The 21,169-nt window shown below is 40.2% G+C and overlaps 1 protein-coding gene and 1 long non-coding RNA gene across 2 annotated transcripts in view; one reads left to right on the top strand and one right to left on the bottom strand.

Annotated features, from left to right (window-relative positions):
• Positions 1 to 21,169, top strand: part of MEGF6 (multiple EGF like domains 6) — a 262,844-nt gene that overhangs the window by 156,435 nt on the left and 85,240 nt on the right. The window lies entirely within an intron of this gene.
• LOC140135174 (uncharacterized) overlaps positions 6,531 to 21,169 on the bottom strand; it is a 62,406-nt gene continuing 47,767 nt past the window's right edge. Inside the window, exon 4 of the long non-coding RNA XR_011856481.1 lies at positions 6,531 to 6,932. This is a non-coding gene — a long non-coding RNA (uncharacterized lncRNA). The remainder of the gene's footprint in view (positions 6,933 to 21,169) is intronic.

The raw sequence follows: 21,169 nt of genomic DNA on the forward strand, positions 1-21,169 counted from the left end.
AGTCAATAGGTTTCCCAGTTTTTTGTGTTAAAATAATAAGGTACCTCGGCTTATACTCAGGTCGGCTTATACTCGAGTATATATGGTGCTTTTTCATTTGCCCAACATTTCTGTGTTTATAATGACACTATATAATGTATCAAATTTATTTTTTAATTGAATTACTGAAAAAAATAACATTTAGCTGATATTCTAATTTAAAGTGAAGAGTCTGTCTCATGGGACAGATCAGCTGTTTACTGGATGTCATCTAGTAAAGTTCTTGTGAAAAACTTTTTGATGAGTTGCATATTCATTGGGGTTTTTCTTTTCAGTGTCCCTAATTTATTATCCTTTTATTTACTTTTTAAGTGGCTTAAACCTTCAGATTTCTTTTTTGAGCAGGGTAAGGGGTGTAGCTTATTTTGAACTGAATATCCAGACACATCAAAATTACAACCATGCCAGCCCAGGAATCAGCAAAACAAGCTAAAAACAGTAAAAAAAAAAGTAACAAATGACAAATACCCCCCATCAAGAGTTACACCTCCAAAAATATCTACTGTTATCTTTTTATCTCAAATTAATTCCACATCGATAACCTCCTGAAACATCTGCCTGCAAATATCTTGTGCTCAGCATGCAGAAAAGTACTAAAAAAAATGTTAACACCTAACTGACAAAGAGTAGATAAATATAGCTAAGATGTTATCAGTTTCTAAATCCGTTTTTTAAAATCCTAAAGAAAAATAAGGCACCCCTTCAAAATAAATCTATAAACCTTAAAGGGGTTGAAAAAGCAAAGAATGTAAAAAAACTGTAAACAAAATAAATCTCCATACAAGACCTTTCACGATTTTATGATTTTGTATGATAGCTCTCAGTTCAGTTGTGGAATGAAGAAGCTTTGCTTCTGTCCTTCATGGCAGTAGATCAGCTTTGCAGATTACAGTTTGGTAGTACTGATAACCATGATGCTATTATTTGGCCACCCCATGCTGGCATGATTTAGACACTGTTTACATTGTTTTGTGTTCTGTTATTTAGGCTATTTTTGGCTCTTTTTTTTATGATCCTTTACGTCTTTAGACATTTGCATGTTTAGATATGAAGTATTATGTACAGTATTATATAAAGCTTAGTAATAATCAGTTGAAGGAATTCCATGGAATTATGTTAATTTAAAAAAATGGTTAAAAATTCCAAAAATTTAAAATTTTTCATGGACGCACCTAAAGATGACAAAATTGGCATTTTTTCGGTGGTCTAAAGGTACTGAGACTCTAAAGAGCAACTGGAGTATGTAAAGTTGTACTGGCCTCTATGTAAAACCAGCTAATAGTAAGGGTGGTTTTCAAGTGACGGTGATGGCTGCTTCTGGCACATGGAGTAAACTTCTAAGCTCTAAGTCCTTGTGTTTACACAGCAGTATACAGCCGACCATTGTGGGATGGGTCATGAGGATAGGCTATCCTTAGTTTGTCAAAGCCAACCTCCTTGAGCCCATGATGACATGTGCCATAATAAAGTCAAGTGCAACATCATCCCCCCGGGGCCTAACCTTTCTTCAGGTGGCTGGAGACAGCCGGGCCCAGAATACTGGAGTGGCTGGCTTATGCAGTCTTGCTATGGCATGCTATGGTCACGATGCTTGGTATTGGGACCGGAGGACAGGCTTACAGCCTGGCAGGTCTCCAGAAGTTGGTGAGTGCAAGAAAAGTGGATCGAGAGGCTGATGTAATGAGTTTCTCTCTGGGGAAACCCCTGAGGTGTATGTAGGAATCTCTGGGCGATGGAGGATGGGGAGCCTGTGATGGTGAAACAGCCTGATCCAGGGATCACACAGAGGCACATTGTGCAAATCAAATCACGGTTCTTTATTGGATTTTGAACAGAAGGCAATGGCCTAACATCAGCAGGTTCAGCAGGCTGGAAAGCTGGTAGGACATAGCTGGTCCACAGGAAGGGTTGCTCATAGCCTGGTAGTAACTTCAGGCTGGGCTGGGTAAGATGGAGTCGAGTCCGGACAGTGGACCTCTGCTCTGGAGTCAGGAAGCTGGCCTGAGACACCTCTGCTTCCTGGTAGTGTGACACTGGCTTCTGCCGCACAGGCAGGTGCTGCACTCTCCTCTGTTTCTGGAATATACAGAGTAAGACCACCTGCTCCCGCCCACAAGGGTTTTTTATACTCCCCTAGTCAGGCGGCAGCACTTTCCAATCAGCTTCCAGCTTGCTTTACAATAAGACAAAGAATATGATTGATTGATGACAATCAACACCTTAAAGGAAACCTACCACTTGAAATGGTAGGTGTAAGATGCAAATACCAAGCACCAGCTCAGGGTGAGCTGGTGCCGGAGCTTATTTTCGTTATTGTCCTAAACCGCTGTATTGCGGTTTAAACACTTTTTAATCTTTACATCTAAAGCAGCTTCGGCGCACCAGGTCGTGCGCTTGGTGCGCCGAAGCTGCTTCAGATATAAAGATTAAAAAGTGTTTAGACCGCGATACAGCGGTTTAGGACAATAACGAAAATAAGCTCCGGCACCAGCTCACCCTGAGCTGGTGCTCGGTATTTGCATCTTACTCCTACCATTTCAAGTGGTAGGTTTCCTTTAACTCTTGCCCTCCCAGGCTGCAATTACAAAGCTTAACAGGGCAGTAGCTTCTGGGTGAGTTGAGCAGGCAGCTCCTGACAAGGAGAGGGGCAATTTTGCAATACCTACCTAGCCAATGCATTGGCATTGTTGTTGGTCAAGCATTGTTAAGACTGAGTACTCTGTATACAAGGCAATTGTCCGCTGTAATATACAGCAGGCACCAACTGCTAACACCCCAAAATGCCACAAGAGTGGTCTTGTTTAAGGAAAAATAGCCAAACTAATTTTCTGATCTCTTAAGTAAAAAGTTGAACCATAAAACATATTTTGTTTTGGAATACCAAGAATTGAGGGCAGGTGGAATTTTTACTATCTCTTCTTTGCCTTGCCCTTTTTCTGTGATTTATTTGAAGTTACGCAAGTGGGATGTCTGTTTCCCCTCACAGGAATGAATACTATTCACATACTCCGCCAAAATGCTGAATCAAGAATATCTACATCACATGCAGGAAATCATCTGGTTCGGAGGACAGAAAAATATATTGCTACAATGCAAATGTATTCATACAATGCATAAGGAGCAGGTTAGATTAACTCCACTAACCCCAGTCTACTGCAATGCGTTGGGCCCATCTGTACATTTTTTGTTTAAATGGTAGGTCTGAACATATTTGACTTTTTGGAGGCTAAAACTACTGATAACATATCCATAGAGAACAAGATCGGTAGTGATTTAACAATTATCATCTCTCAGCTTTTATCACTAGGTGATAAAAAGAGAATGGAAAAGGAAGCAGAGCACTCTGTTCCTGTGTAGTGGTCTGATCAGGTTACTGCAGATTAGTTCCCTTTTATTTTAGTGGGGGCTGGGCTGCAGTGACTTGTTTCAGCCACTAATCACAAATTGGAGCTGTCTCTGGATATATCATCAATTTTGTAATCCCAGTAAAATCCCTTAAAGGGGTATTCCCACGAAGACAAGTTTCTTGTACTCAGGATAACAAAATAACACATTCTCTATTTCACTGCTATTAACAAAAATACAACATTTCACATATCTCCCTTCATGTATGCCCATACATTAGTTTTAGTGTGCACAATATATGGGCTCAGCACTAGACTTCATGCGCTTACCCCATGATTGCCGCACAGTATTGGTTCCGTCCTATATAGTATAGCTAGGAAACCCAACTTCTTACGGTTTGAAATTATGCGTTTAGCATCAGGGTTTTTTCCTTCATTGATATATTAGTGTACATTGACCTGATTGACACACTATTTTTAGAAGTTACATATGTTTTTAGAATGTATTCTGATTAGTCGGACTTCGTTTGACCCCGTGACCCGATCCAGGTGAAGATTACGTCACCTCCCTGATTTGGTTACAAATGGAGTTGAGACCAAGTAACTTTAGACCATGAATAAGCTTGTATAAGCGAAACACGTAGGTCAGTGGACCTGCGGCCGAGAAACGACTGACTGTACCGCACCGATGTATGCTGTCTGCTTTTAAAGAATAAAGCTTCGATTTATCAAGTTCCCAAGTGTGCTGGAAATCCCCTTTTTTTTCACAAAACATTTCACATATATAATTCCAACCTGTCTCTATCAGTCCTGGTGTACACAATTTCAGTTGCCCATAGACACGACCCTGTAACTTTTGACTTAAGGTCGGAGAACCCATCTTGAATTTCTGTGTGAGGCCGTGAGTTTCTGTCTCTCTCCGCCTGTAGCCACGGCCCCTGCAGTCCAGGACGGAGCTCACTCACTGATGCACACACACTAACTTCCTGCTGTGATACACAGACACTAATTTCCTGCAGCAGTGTGAGGAGAACTACAGGCTACAGATATATACGTTCATTATCTGGGGAGGCACAGTAGATCTAGTGTGTTGTGGAACAGCAGAGATGTAGGAGAGGTCTCTGTCATTGTGTGCAATTGGCATCTAATGGATCTCATCACCTCTGATCGGTCTCATCTCTCTTTCTGTGTGTCAGAAACTAGTACAATCTTCAGAAGGTAAATGAAAGTGTATACAAACCCTGTACCCTGATAATTTAACCACATTGTCAGCTCACAGAATTAAATGGATCATAATGTGTCTGCTTATAAAACACAGACCAGCCTGTGCAGTGATAGGAGCTAAAACAGAAATAAAACTGAATAAAATTGTGAAGTAAAGGGTTAAAAAATCTTTATTGTGTTAATATCAATAGGGGATTGAAATTTGAGAATTTTCCTTCATGGGAAAACCCCTTTAAAGCAGTGCTGTCTTTTTACTTTTGAGTACTTTATTTGCTTGACATTAAAGTAAAAAAATATTGCAACTTGTGTATTTCTCTGCATTCAACATTTAAAGCTGGCGTCTCACTCTAGCCTTAGGGTTTTTCGATGGGATATGCTGCAGTGTTGTTTTGTGCTATCCCAGTTCTTATACAGTACTTCAGGGGCTTCCTTCTAGTCTCTGAAAGGTGAATGTGTGGTGATGGACATTTCTGGGACAATGTCCTTTTTCAATGCATTTATATACTTCATGTCACCAAGTAGCAGTCTTGCCAGCAGTCCTTGAGGACAGATCAGTTCCTTCGCTTCTCGTTATCGGTGACATCTGATGTTGACAGTGAAAATGCTTCAGTTCTGTTTCTCATGTGACAGAAATGAACACAACATTTAAAATATTCAATGAAAATCAGGTCTCCCTGAGATGATAACGGTAGCCAGATGTTAACCAGACTTCATAAAACCACACACATTTTGTGACCCCTCCAAGCTCATTTACTGTAGATCGACTCATATTCAAAATGTAAAAATTCAGGAGTGAAAATTTGTAGGGTAAGAAAACCTTGTTTCTGCTAAATACACCTCCACTCCAGTCCATTATTGTATCTAGTGTTGCACTGAAGCGGATTAAAATGCAATAACACACCTGTTACACATCTGCCTTTCAAATACTTTATAAACCCTTTACACCAATATAATTGTTAGCCCCTCCCATCCCAAAGTCTACCCCACAGCGCCCCAGGAATATAAGATCTATGGATCTTTTTAGGAGGACTGAATAAAACACCTTTCTCAAAACCAAGCCCCCCTCAAACTTTACTGGCAACAAAAGGTTGAAAAACAGCTTCATTAACCTGTACAATAACCCTTCTAAGACCATTGCCCCCCCCCCCCTGAAAAATGTTGATAAAAGTTGACAGTATAAGGCTCAATGTGACAAGAACTTCCCTTCCCATTCTGAGACTAGTCGTCTGCCAGAGTCCGATCACTTCGGGTTACATTCCTGCAAGTGAATGTGGTGACCTTGTCTGCTGATTTCTCCGCAGCTGGCTCGTCACATAAACTTTATAATTTTTCCAACTTTTTTTTAGCTTTTTTCTCACACTTTTTGTGGTCAGTTCTGGCCGGATGACCATAACCTTGTGGGCAGGAAAGTGTAAATGTGACATTCCATAGGCAGGTGGACAAGAGATTTATTATACTGAACTACAGAGCTGTCTGATTACTTGCTGATTGCCCCAGTGCGTTGCTTGAGCAGGATTTGCAAGTTGTAAAAGTTTTACAATTTGGATTATTTTATCCACAGGGTCTACCATGTGTTACACTCATAACATACATGGATCTCATTTGTCTTTAAGGAACGCCTTAAGGACATGGCCTAAAATGGCCTTGAAGCCTTACGTGCTCAAATTCCAAAAGACATAACTTTATTACTTTTCATCCGACATGGGCATATGAGGGCTTATTTTTTGCGGTAAGATTTTCATTTTCTAATGGATTCATTTTTATGGTAAAAAAGGCATAATTATTTAAATTTATTAACTCTTTCCTGCAGTGGAATAGAATAAAACAGCTGTTTGCCACTTGTTTTTTAATTAAAACTTTAATGCAGTTCACTGTAGAGTATAATAAACATGATAAAATGATTCTGTAGCTCAGTACAATTAAGGAGACACCCAACATATGCCAAACAGTTTGCCTTTTAGAACCAGTTTTAGACTGGGACTAATAGGCCATTGTACATGGCAAACATCTGACTTTCGGCTACCATAAAAACCCCCCGGCACCTCATGATCATGTTGCGCCGGGCCAGGGGAGTAATAAAGGAAGCACTCTGTAGCCGCCTCTCTCGTTCCCTCCTACTATCCTGTCTTCATGCGCATCTCGCTGTAGCTGCACCCCATTGTCTGCAAAGCTGGAGCTCCACCATGGAATATGGTGTCAACATTTCATATTGTATGTTTGCAATCCATCCTATTGCTAAATCATATTTTCCATGATGAAATCTTAGGAAGAGATGAGCCCTTCATACTTCTTTCTGATCTCATGAATATAAGTATTCTTCATATTCTGTAAAATACATAAAATCCAATTTTAAGGTCATAGAAAATTATTGTTGATATTTGGTAGCATTATACTGCTACAGTCTGTTTGACAGTATTATCTTGGCACTATATTGAGCTTTGCTTGGCAATATAAGGATGGATTACCCCGTGTGGGGGTCTTTTGCTAAAATACCATATACACTTTTGCTAAAATACCGTATACACTTGAGTATAAGCCTTGACCCCTAATTTTGCCACAAATAACTAGGAAAACTTATTGACTCGAGTATAAGCCTAGGGCCTGGGAAAAACATTGGTCACAGCCTCCCCTAGTAATGTAATGCCCAGCAAACTCCATCAGTAATTAAATGCCAAGCAGCCTCTCCCAGTAATTAAATGCCCTGCCCCGGCCCCTTTACTAATAAAATACCATGCAGCAGACCCCTTAGTAATAAAATGCCCTGCAGCAGAGTCCTTAAAAATGCCCTGCAGCAGAGCCCCTAGTAAGGAAATAAACCTGCAGCAGACCCCCTAGTAATAAAATACCATACAGCAGAGCCCTTTAAAAAAATGCCCTGCAGCAGACCCCCTAGTGATAAAATGCCCTCAAGCAGGGCCTCTAGTAATAAAATGCCCTGCAGCAGAGCCTCTAATAATAAAATGGCCTGCAACACAGCATCGGCTTATACACAAGTATATAAAAAAATACATTAACATATTCACCTTGCAGTGCTCCATGATGCTCCGTGTGGCTCCTCTTCCTTCTTCATGTGTAACAGTTGGGGCAAAGACACGTCCATGCACTCTGCCCGCGGCACACACTATGACTTCGGGATCGGCAACACCAACACATGATAGTGTGCGTGGGCTGAGATGCGTCTCTGCCCCCTCTGTTACACATCAAGAGAAGAATTAACAGGAGCCACGCATCAAGGAGCTCTGGAAGGTGAGTATGTAAATTTTTTTTTCCACCCATGGAAAAGCCGAGGTGGGGTTTTACAGCACATTTTTGTGCTGAAAAACTTGGCTTGTACACAAGTATATACGGTAATTGATTTTGGTAGCAGAAGATTTGGAAGCTCTTCTCTATGTTCAGGTCCAGCTGACCTGTTAGCAGCGCCATCAACTGACCAAAATGAGACTTATTTTGGGCTGCTTCATGCTGGTTTATTATATCAGACATTACTAGGACCAGCAGCCACTCTATTTATAATAAGGCTTGTAATAAATTATCTTTTGTACGATGTTTACAAATACGCAACTCTCCAGCATGACCCAAAAATGCTTAACTATTTCCCATGAGGTTCAGGGACAGAATGACGGATTAACGCCACCTCCAAGGTCCCCTCTTAATCCAGAGACATTTTTTGGATAATTTGGCAATGACCTGGTAAGTGCTGTGTGGGAAAACATTCCTGGACGCAGGGAGGCAACTATATGAACAGCTGCGTTATTTAGGCTATTGTTCACGACATATGTGCCCTGGTGGGTGGTCAGAATACAGCACAGGTTAATTACAGCACAGCTTGAGTAGGGCAATGATTTATGGCAATTTCCAGGCAATACTGATGTACAGGTTTGTTGTTCATGCGTGGAATTATGTGTGCATGTATATATAATATTAGGCCGATGCAAGTTTCCAAACTTTTATCATAGGTCCACTCCAACTCTGAAAGACAGAATTCCAGAGGATTAAATTATATGATATTTAATTAATTTATTTGCATTTTATTGCATAAAATTATTTGATCACTTACAAACCAGAAAGAATTCTATCACTCTCAATCAATCCACACAATCAATCACACTCCGTTATCCCCCATAACGAACACCAAAGAGCTGTCTGAGGAAAACAGGAACACCATTGTAGATCTGCACAAGACTAGGATGGACTACAGGACAACAGCCAAGAAGCTTGGTGAGAAAGGAGCAACTGTTATTAGAAATTGGAAGATACACACGATGGCTTTCAATCTCTGTCTGGGACTCCATATGAGATCTCATCTTGTGGGGTAAGGATGATTCAGAGAAAGGTCAGGAATCATCCCAGACCTACAGACCTGGTCAATGACCTTAAAGGGGTATTCCAGGAGTAAGCATAATTCAAATTCCAATGGGTTAATAAAATAAGCTAATATCTAATGAATTGATAACTCCGCCAGTTCTGATCTTTAGACCATATCAGAACTGGCGGAGTTTGGTACTATAGTCTCCGCCTGCCCTGCTCAGTCTACACCAGTGATGGCGAACCTATGACACGCGTGTCAGCACTGACACGCGTAGCCATTTTCGGTGACATGTGGCTGCCCAGCGCCCGCGGTCCGCCTGCCTCCCTGTGTAATGTGCTGCCCCTGTGTTAATGTCCCGCTAGGGGTATTTTAGTAGTAAAGGGAGGCCGCTAGGGGTATTTTATTAGGGAAGGAAGGCCGCTGCTGGACATGTTATTAATAAGGGGAGACCGCTGCTGGACATGTTATTAATAAGGGGAGGCCGCTGCTGGACATGTTAATAATAAAGGGAGGCCGCTGCTGGACATGTTATTAATAAGGGGAGGCCGCTGCTGGACATGTTCTTAATAAGGGGAGGCCGCTGCTGGACATGTTATTAATAAGGGGAGGCCGCTGCTGGACATGTTATTACAAAATTAGGTTTTTTTCTAAAGGTGACACAGCACCCGAGTTATGCTCGTTTTTTTGGCGAATTTTGACACACCAAGCTCAAAAGGTTGCCCATCACTGGTCTACACCCTCACACACTCATAGTGGTGTTCTGGTCGGAGAAATTCACATTCATTCATGTTCATATTCACACAATATCCCCTTAAATCAGCTGGGACCAAAGTATCAAAGATTACCATTAGTAACACACTACACCGTCATTGATTAGCTCCTTCAGGACCAGGCTTTTTGTGTTTTTGCATTTCCATTTTTCACACCGCTCCTTCCACAAGCAATATTTTTTTTTCCCATTTACAAAGCTATATGTTATCTGCGAGACAATATGTATTGTACTATAAATGCCATGTACCGAAAACCTGAAATTCCAAATTTGGTGGAATTGGCATAAAAACACACTTGAACCATATTCTGATGTGTTTTGTTTGAGGTCCAGATGATTTATCCCCTTTGGTTATGTCTTAATACTTTTTTAAAAAACCTTGCATAAAAAAGCCTTGCATTGCCATTGTCTGCTGCTTGTAACTTTTTGATACTTCAGGGAGGAAGAAGGGAGAGTGGTAGGAGAACAGAGAGGAGATAATGCTCCGTATATACTTTTAAAATTAAGTGGAACCAGGAATGTAAATTATAAAAGCATGTAATGGGAATTAGTATTAAACTGGCTACGGGAACCAGTCATTGGATGAAAATGTGTGATCTTGATGACAGGTTGCATTTACTTCTCCACCACGATGATGTCCCTGGCTGGAAATGACATCTTTCTCTATGTGCTCATTCACACCCAAGGACTTTGGCCCATCTTTAGGAACCTCTGCATCTTCTAATTCCGTTGTGCGTCTTCCATCTTATTAACAGAAAATTTACAAAGTACAGGTAATCAATGTGTTAGCATGATGACTTCAGAAGGCTCTAAGAAGTGCTTTTTACCAAAGTACAAGGAAGATTAAATCTTGTTTGACCTCTGAAGCCAAGTGTGGGTTAGGCCTGTGGAACGATAGAGGCGACCCATCCTTGGTTTCAAGGGTCAGCAGGGAATAGCTTTGGAGTGAGATTTGCCACACTGCTAGAAGTTCTGATTCTTTGAGGAGGGATTCATCATTACTTTGGCTGGTTTCTTTTGAGCCTTTTTCCATCACAGATAAGACATATATGTCTAAGGGGGCATTTATTAAGACAAAAACTGTCACATTGAGACATGGAGATGGATGGTCTCCCCATCCATCTGTATATAACATGTAGATGTATAATCACACTGTTATCTTTGTTACTACTATTGTACACATATAATGTATGATCAATACTGCACCTCTAATATCAGTAGATCACCAAGCGCTGACAAATGGTTGTCCCCAAAGTCACTTCCATACTTAATTTATTTCTGTATGTATGCCTAATTTCCAACATCCTCATTGTCATCTGCTATACAATAGAAAGCACCACTCAAAACACCCTCAAAAAATGTGGTCTGGACACCAACCAAGGAACAAGAACAATGAAGAGAACAAGGAAGGATGTTTTGGGTGAGGTCACATTGTGGTTACAATGACAAAGGGAACATACGGGCAGTCATACTCATGATTGGCATCCAGTTTTACTTTCTTAATTTCAAGATGAGGGTTCATGTTTTCTCAGTGATGGCTCTTCCTGCAGCTTTATATTCCTTAGCATGTTGGTGTTTCTTGCTAGCCTGGTGTCTGAATTAAATGCCTGCTTTCTTTTTTCAGCAATGGGACATGTTTTAGTGTGTTTATTACAAATGAGACTGAGTAATTGGCAATTAGTGGCTCTCTAGTAACAAATGAATTTTCATTAATGACCTTCAGAAATCCCATTATTTCCAGTTTGATGTTGGAAACTGATTGAATCCTCTGGCTGGGCCGCACACTGCTCACCACCAAGTGATGAACAGTATTTTAAATGGTAGTTTGTACTTTTTACATGTTATTTTCAGTGTGTTAAAATGGACAGATGGGCACCAAAGCCAACAGGAATACACATCTTTCTTAGAGAGCTGCCATATGTGGACCAACGAGACATGAATTCAGGCTGCAGGAGCTCGAAAGCTCTAAAATTGGATTCTTTATTCATAAGTTACGCTGTTTTAACCTTGAACTGAGGTTACAGTGAAGTTGAAACTCAAGGCACCTAATGATGAAAAAAAAACTAATTTTCATAGACCTTATAGTTTAAACCCGTGTGACACTTTCTTTTATCAAAATTAAGCAGCATTCCAGAAAAAAAAGTTATGTTTCCTTTTTATTATTGTTAACCTAAGTCCCATATCCTGACTGCTATCTATAAATTACCTTCAAAACTCATGATATTACCTCAGTAGAGTGCTGATTTGTCCTTTTTCTTGTTTCTTACAGTTTTAGATTTACACAAAGAAAATAATGAATTACAATAAAACATATTAACAATGTACACATGTGCCATATGGCAATAGTCAGAGAAAAGAAGGGAAAGTGTCATGCACCAATTTCCTGAGCATGAGAAGTATATGATGCACCACTTGACTACAACCTTGTAGTATGTGAGAGGCCAAAGACTCTGTAGAGAAGTCAAAGTATTCAGTGGCCCTATAATTAGGGACTGATGTATGTCATTTATGATTACAACTCGTTACTGGTCACAAAGACTGAGATACAAGAAGATATTATGTCCAATCTGACAGGTGAACAGGAATTGAGAAAGAGCTGTCCAAAAAGTACAGACAACCTGCAGCCAATAGAGATTACAGACTAAAGTCAGGGGTCGGTCAGTGCATCACAGTCCTGTAGTGGACGAATTTCATGGATAAACCACATTGCAGAGGATGGGATTCTGAGCATCATAGTGATAAATCATGCAAGAAGTCCCTACCCCATAAAACAATAACACTCAACCGTAATCATGGTTACAGAAAATGGGAATTCTTGCATCATATATCACTATGATGTACAGAGTCCCATCCTCACAAGTATGGTGGGTGTAATTAAACTGGCCTAAGGGGCAATGTCCGACTAAAAAAAACGATGAGAACAGCACTTTTGAACTCCTAACAAATGAGTACCACGTGCAGTTTGCCTCACTAATGTGCAGCGTGCGTCACATTCATGAAGACTGGAGCACGGACTTCCCACATAAATGTGGCGGCTGATCTGATTGTGCACCAGAACACCCCTCTCTCTGCACAGTATTGTGTGCCATTGCAGGCCGTGACACAATAATAGCGCATACACAGCATAAAAACATGTGCAACCAGTTTGCACATTTATTTATGTGCGCTCTACACCAGAATTTTGGCATAGACTATGTTATAAATTTGGGCCTCAGAGACTGGAGAAGGTCCAGGCACATTGCAGTCCTTTGTCTCTATGAGAGATACTGTGAGCACTTAGCTGGCTTCAAGTAAGTGCAGTGTGGCCATGACAGGCTGGGAGGGAGAAGAAATAAGTGGGTGGAGTATTTAATGTGAGGGGGGGTTTGAAATGTGGTGATGGAGCTAAGGGTAGGCCAGCTTTTGGCAGGAGAAAATTGTGTAGCCCTCCATTCCCATAGTTGGTCTCAATATTAACGTCACTTATGTGATTTTTGGAAGGAGGGAAAGTGATACCCTATGGGCCCCCTAAGCATCTTGGGCTTGGTTGCGACCTCACCTTCTGCACCCCCTCAAGTTACTCCCCTGGTTGGTTGGTTTAATCTTCTCCGACCACTTGGTAGGAGTATGGCGACCAGAGGATATGGTAGATGCGGCTTGCATACTGAGCTTGTTTTTATGATCATTGGTTTTAGATTCGGTCTGGTTTCTTTATTATTAATATTAAGCTCATTATTCAGGTTTGTTGTCAAGAGCCACCATCATTGTTCAAAATGTATACAATGGTATGTTATATTTTGATAGGTGATTGTAACTCAAGGATTTAAATAAAGCTGTGACCAATCACCTTTCCAACAAGAAGTTGTCAGTGTTTTATTGAGTAAGGTGTTGGCCAGGCAAGTCATTTTCTTTCCTGGGAATATTCTCTGACTCAGCCTTCGCCTGCTCATGATGCTAGAGGAGGCTTATACCACTATCACAGCTATAATAAATCTGTATCTCAGTCAGTTAAGTCAAGTCATTGGTTTAAGTTGGAGTCAGGAGAAATGGCTGACAATCAGACAATCTAGTATGAGGTAGTGTCCATGGTATCACTGACATATTCCTGATGCCAAATAACTAAAGTAATACATTAGTTACTTAGTTACCAACCAAAGGTTTAGATTAAAGCCATGACTACAAGAAGACCTTTGGTTCCCTCACCAAGTACCGCATGTGGTTTGTCGGCTGCTTGTTGTCATGCAACTATTTTATGTTGTCATTTTGGATTTGTAACATCAATTTGAGAAAAAAAAACCTGTTGTGTGCAATTAGATGCAACATACATTTAAAGGGGTTGTCCAGGTAATTATATTGATGGTTTATCCCCAGCTAATGCATGAATATATGCATGGTGGGGGGCAGCACAGACCAGAAGCAGTTGGGTGGCTTAAGTTGGCTTTATTGTATGCAGCTTGTGACCTGTGACCCATAATTCAGCAAGTTTTTGCACCACCAATAAGTGTGATCTCAAGTGATGCAACAAATGCAAATTCCAATTTTTCATTTGTGATTTTGCCATCTTTTTATGCCACACCACCATGTAAAATGACACATACACTCAAATCTCTGTTGGTTTTCAGTGAGAGCAGAGAGTGAGATAGGATGACACTACATATCCCACATCTCCATGAGAACTTGTAGGAATGTCATAGTAGTTTCAGTCCACTTTTTCCTGTCCTAGATACCTCTCACTTGGCTAAACCAGTTCACTTACACTGTGCTGAAGAGAAGCAACCAGGTCGAAACAGTACTGTCTGCAGCTGGGAATGTGTTCCTTCTGGAATAGATATAGCAGTTTGTTTTTAATCCCACATCATGTCGTTAGGCTTCCTAAAAGTCAGGCTTGATGGTAAGGGAACTGCCTTACAAGGTAGCAAAGGAGATATGGTTTTCCTTGCCCTATCCTGGAAATTTTTTTGCATATTTCCTAATTACCCAAGGTGGAGGAAGGCTGGAACACACACAGATGAGACTGCTCTCACTGGAGCTGAGGATGTATATCTGTTTTGGTTGGGGCTACACTTTCAATCAGTTTCCAAGCATTTGTTGTATGACATTGTTCTCGGGTAGTAAACAGATTATGATACTCTGCTGTAGCCAATCCTCCGCCAGATTCCCAGCTATATTTTAATATTCCTGACATGACCTGCCAAGCAACTTGTCAAGTTATTTAAGAGCATGCCTTTGAAGTGCAGTGATTTATGATATCAGAACAAGACAACTAATATCTGCTGCTTTTCCCAAACGAATGATAAAACCAGTGAGAATGTCCCGGACTGAATGGAATGAGGCCGATGCTCAGGAATGTGTCACATTTTCAAATTGGAAAAAAACTTAAGTGAACATCAAAGTGGCAGAATCTTTAGTGTCACCTTTTGTGTGCAGAAATGAGTTTTTCTAAGCAGCGCCAAGTTCTGTAAGTGAAAAGCTCTCGTTTTACTGTGTGAGAAGTTGGGAAATTGCTACTTAAGGGGTAGAGAGTTGATTCAAGTTTACAAGACACTGAGCAGCTGAGAGCATAGTTTATATGCTTCCCATTAATTGTAATGACGCACATCAGCCCCTCAATCCCTATCTCCCCCACTGAGCATAATGTTATAGGAAGACTCAATGTGTCTTACAATGTATCACTGCAGGTAAAATGCATCAGACTGTAATCTGGTATCTAGTCTGGATAACATTGTAGCAAACTCTTAAAGGGGGAACCTAACAAATATATAAAGGTTCTACATTAAACAAGTATTGTTTACCACCCTGGTGCCTTGTGTGATATTGCCCCCTCCAGCTCCCTATGTAACTTCCATTCAAGCATATTAAAACTTAAATTTGAGTTCTATATTAATAATTTACACATTTTTATTAGTATCATGCCCACATGTTGCCATGTGTTGTGTTGTGTAGCAGTCACATGCAATCCAGGACAAGCTAACACCTAATAAAGGCTTTTTTTTTTAAATTGGGAAAATAATAAAAGCAAGAACCTGTTCAGTCTGTATTCCATGCCAATGTAGTAAATCTGTCAGAAGCAGCAGAGGTGTTTTATCTGACATTGTGTGACTGTAACATAGGGAATAGGCGTCACAGGAATTGTCGTTGGGACTCCTTTACCTTTATGCCATTGGGAGCAAAAAGAAAAACACAATTTGGATGATATATGCAGTATTAACAACTTTGTGTTCATATATATATATATATATATATATATATATATATATATATATATATATTATTATACAGGCCAACAGAACTTGTGAACTTTTTTCTTTAGCCGCCTGTGTTCACTAGCAATGAGTAATGCTCTGCTTATCTTTTAGACTTTTTATTCATATTCGGTAGTGCTGGTTTGCTCACTGTGCTTTCTTCTTCCCCTAGTAGAATGGATAGTTTTCTACCTCCTCCATGGAGCTTAAAGGGAAACTGTTAGAATAAATCACTACCAGTATGTTGTGCATAAGATCATCCTTTCAAGGTGGCATCATCCAGAAAATGTAAGGCAGCACTCAGAATGCTGCCTTTGCTATGATTAACGTCACGCACTAGTCTTCAGGTTTCATTGATGATCCAAGACATAAGGGTAGGGTCGGTTTGAGAAGGCCCCTGATGGCAGAGCCTCAGTAGGCCACTTTGCAATGAACTCAAGTGGCAGCATTCAAAATTCAGAATTATATATTGGTATACTTTATCATACCAAACAGCTCCCTCGTGCTTATTTTATGTAAAACCCCTTTCAACCCCATTGATTCCTTATTTACAGCCTTATGTTTGCCCCCCCCCCCAACAGCTTTGGGCCACGGCACTTGCCCGGGTATGCCTAATGCTGGGGGCCAGGGAGAGCTTGACTTCAGTGCTAAGCTTTCCCCCCATTGTGCATTTATACAATATCTTTACATTTCACTTCAAAGTTATTTTTCAGGATGATGCCACCACACTGTACCACGTAAGAAACATGATCTGGAAGGTGTTAATATACTTGATAACATACTGGTAATGGTTCATTAGGTCAATATATAAGTAAATTAAATTACAGATTAGCACAGAGGCAGGCAAGAGGAATTTACTACTTCTGATAGATAGATAGATAGATAGATAGATAGATAGATAGATAGATAGATCTACTTCTGACAGTACAATCCTCATGGTAGGTTTCCTTTAAGTTTATTGTTAATTTAAAAAAAAAAAAAACCTATGCCTGCAGACACGGCGATCAAGTCCCTGTGCCTAACTACGCTCCCTATACATCGCTGACATGATGAGATCGTTCTTTTTTTGAAGCTATCTTGCATACCCTCCCTTGTCATATGTACACTGTTGCCATGTAAGTATCTTAAGTGGCAAGCCCATCACTGTGGTAGCTACTGTGTATTTAATGTGGATATTTGATTGATGCGTATTTTAGTAATAACTCAGTAAAAGTTACGTTTTATCAATGTTTTTTCACCGTGCGTAAGTTTTTGTTAATACATTTCCGGTGAGGTACTGGGCTGTTGCTTGGGCTTCTGCAAAACCCTCCCCTTGTTGTCTTTGCCCTGTTGCAGATTGCTATTTTTAATTTTATGGTTTTTTAGACATCGTTAGTTGATGTTTTGGTCTGACTGGGTTGGGGCTCTTAAGTTGCCAGGTGCACTTTGCTGTAGCAGGACTTTGTGATGGAAGGAATCTGTATGTTGAACATGAGAAAATGTTCCTTCTTTTGTAAAGTGAAATCTTCCCACCTCAACTCAAACCTACTGCCATACAGGAAGATGGAGAATTTTATGCACTCAAATATATGATATCCCTTTGTGATGTATGGACAACTTGTTTATAGCTCCTTGCCTTCTAGGCCGATGAAGGCCCATTTCTTGGCCCATGAAGTGGCCAATGGGCAGATGTTGAGCATGAAGGAGGGGAGCCCAGCTGGGCTTGTGTCTCTCTCAGGAAAGCCATGTGCAAAAATGGTGCAGAATGTCTACAGAATTTTAAAGGGGTATTCCGGGAATATGAACGTCTGACACAAAAACCCATGATGATATAAATAAATGAATACAACAATACTCTGTGTCATTAGTCACAAAACGGAGCTTAAATAATTAGATTTTATGATTTACAAAATTTATGGCCTCTCTAAAGTAGGTGGAGTTATCACCAAGATGGCCGCCACTGGAAACTACAAGTTCCATGATCCTTTAGTTCTCAGTAACTCCTCCTCCATCTTATACTCTGCGCCCAGTGATGATGTAACAGCTTTTCTTGCTCTGTTACCATAGTAATGATGTGTAACTGCCATCACCACAACAATGGCCATTTTGGATGCGCTGCAACCAACCCACTACAGCCAGACTTAGTGGTGATCACATGACCCTGCCCAGGCAGGTACAGGACATGTGATGTGGACATGTGACCAGCAGCCATCTTCTGTCCTCCAATGGACCGCACAGAGGAAATTAACGGACTGATTAAAGGGCCGGTAGCATTTTAATTCTTCATTACAGTCTATGTCACCAGAATTTACTGCTAAGGGGAGCAAAATTTTAAATAACAACTAATTACACATTAGCTTATATTTTGAGTGCCCACTTGTATATGAATTATGCTCCTGGATTATGATTCCTGGAATACCCCTTTAAGTTCTTCAGAACTGCCCTGCACATTACCAGTCCATGCGTCAGAAAATAAACGTATGCCAAGAGCTATGAGTGATGTATGCTACAACTTGTTGTAGGACCAGACAAACTAATCTCTTGTCCAAACCTTGTACACTTCTCAGATAAGTGTCTCAAGCATCAGGAAGTTTATACAAAAACTTGCAATATTTTGACACCATATAACTTGTGCAGGGTAATTGATGAATTACCACTAATTCTTTCTCTGCTTCTAACAGTGTAACAATTGTTCTTCATCCCTCAGTAGAATTAAATAGACATTTTGATTCTGGGTCCCTGGAGACGCTCCCCTTCTTCACACACACGTAGCGTATGGTAAAAAGCTTATGATCAAATGTCAGTAGCGCATTACACGGCCATAATGATCTATACATTAAATATGAGATTAATTGCGCTCTGTGCACTGAGCTGTACTAGAACTGAAATCGCCTTTATTAAAACCAGATGAGAATACAGATTTAGAAACAAAGAAAACATCAGTTCTGCATATGAGATTCAAGTACGAAAAGGGGGAAAATAGCTCAAATGTCAAATGTAAATGACACTTGCTGCATATATTGCAGTTATCCAGTACAATCATAGTTATGTATAGCAGCGAGTGTGTCTTTAATACACTCTAAAGCAGGAGGTTGTAAGTAGGAAAATTGGGTTTGATTTGTATAGTTGGCTACCCTTGCCACATGGTAGGCTGGATCTGAAATGCTCTACAATGGGTTAGTACTAAGTCAGACAAAAAACATGCAGTAAAGTGGGTCACATCCTTGTTTCTAATCGCAGTAGTATAAATATTTGGTAAATTTTATGAATGTGTTAGTTTGTGTTTTAGTCACTTTATAAGTATTGTAGTTCACATTTTGTACATGTGTTGGCATCTTGATTTGTAGTATCCACAAACTTCCACTGCAACTTATTACTACACGGAGCAGGTGTCCGTGATCAAAAAAGATAAACCCACAAACCTTCTATAAACCTTAAATTTAAGCAGCATTGTGTCAGTGGTATATCGTTATCATCTTGATTTGTAGCCCATAAGTACAGACTCCAATAATCTGGTGCACCCTGCACACTCCGATATCGCTTTAGTTGGTTTAACGGGTGTGTGTCACAATTATGTTGGACCTGCTGATATAAATGTGGCTGCCAGTACAAATGCACACCAGTACGCCCCTTTAGGTTCAGAGTATTGTGTTGCGGCACACATAGTGCTGCCACGACGCATTACTGGTGGAAACGCTTTTTGGACATGTATTTGTGTGGAAAGCACAGAAGAGAACTGGCGCAGAACATTCAATAAATGTGGACCAGTACCTGTACCTCCACAATTGTGAATGCAGTTGTGAAGTAGAGGACTGGAACAACTTTTCTTGCAGGTTATTGCTGTGATTAACTGAGGGGTAAACTAAGAGACAGGCTCCAGAAAGTTCACCAATTTTTGAGTGTGTGTTTTCTGGCTTAAAGGAAACCTACCACCTGGAATCTACTTACAGAAGTAGACCCAGGGGCATATTCAGTGTGATGTGGATGTTTTTTATAGCTGGGTATGGCCTCCTTTGCGCCAAAAAACTTTCAGTGCCTTGCAGCGCTGGGGTCCTGGGTTCAAGTCCCATCCAGGTCAACATCTGTAAAGAGTTTGCATGTTCTCTCCGTGTTTGTGTGGGTTTCCTCCTGGTCCTCCGGTTTCCTCCCACACTCCAAAAACATACTGGTAGGTTGATTAGATTGTGAGCCCCATTGGGGACAGGGACTGATTTGGCAAGCTCTGTATGTGCTATATAAATAAATTATTATTATTATTATAACTTAGTTGGCAATCCACTAAAATAAAAATCAATTTTTTCTATTATATTGACTTAACTTTAAGGAAAAGAGGAGCCCAAAGGAACAGATCTGACTTTAATCACACACACACTGCAGACTTGGACAAAATCCCCAGGAAATCTATGTATGGAAACACAGTACAGAACCTCCCGGTGTCAGCACTGAAATGTTATGTTGGCTAACATTAAAGTTTTACATTTTGATTGCAGGAATGTAAATCTCACATGACTTCTGGCATATGTCTACGACACAGATCTGCAGACTGACATAAGGGCTATATTGTGTTTAATGCCAATTTCACATATGCATTGGGTCAGATCCAAACTACTGATTAAGTCGCTGACTTGCTGCTAGTGACCTCTAGTGGCAGTGTGAGGGAGGTGCAGCAAAATGTTAAAAACAGTGATTTCAAATATGAAATATAACATCATTCCATATATTTTAGATTTCTAAATTGTATGCAAAGAGCAGCAGCATCTTTTTTTAATCTTATCTCTTTTTCTTTATGGATATAATATAATGGACTGATGTCACACTGCCTTATCGAGTAGATAACTACCAAATATAATGGTGAACAATTACTTTTTGCGCCATACTGTCATTATTCTTTGTCAAAGCTTTAAGTGGCTAAATAGCAGGATGGTGCAGAAGTTCTGGAGTGAAGCTTTGTTGTATGTGACTGTAATTACTACTCATTGCAGCCTTTCATTGAGTCGATTATGTGACCAGACAACTGGATATCAGCTGAGCCAGGACTATTCATGGGTAATTATTATCTAATGAGTGTTACATGTAGGGATATAGCAGAAAGTAGATGTTAGTCTCCTTTGCTTTTATGGTTGTGAACTACTTCTTGTCACATACAGTTTTGTCCTCAATAACATCATCATAATATTCCCCAGGTGACTGCATGCAAAACATATGTATACTCATGTCCTGAAATACTCTGTGCTCTGTCACCTTTTTGCTTTGTATTATTATTGGTATACCATTATCAATTATT

Source organism: Engystomops pustulosus, chromosome 6 (assembly GCF_040894005.1).
Source record: "Engystomops pustulosus chromosome 6, aEngPut4.maternal, whole genome shotgun sequence".
In the NCBI taxonomy this organism is placed as follows: Eukaryota; Metazoa; Chordata; class Amphibia; order Anura; family Leptodactylidae; genus Engystomops; species Engystomops pustulosus.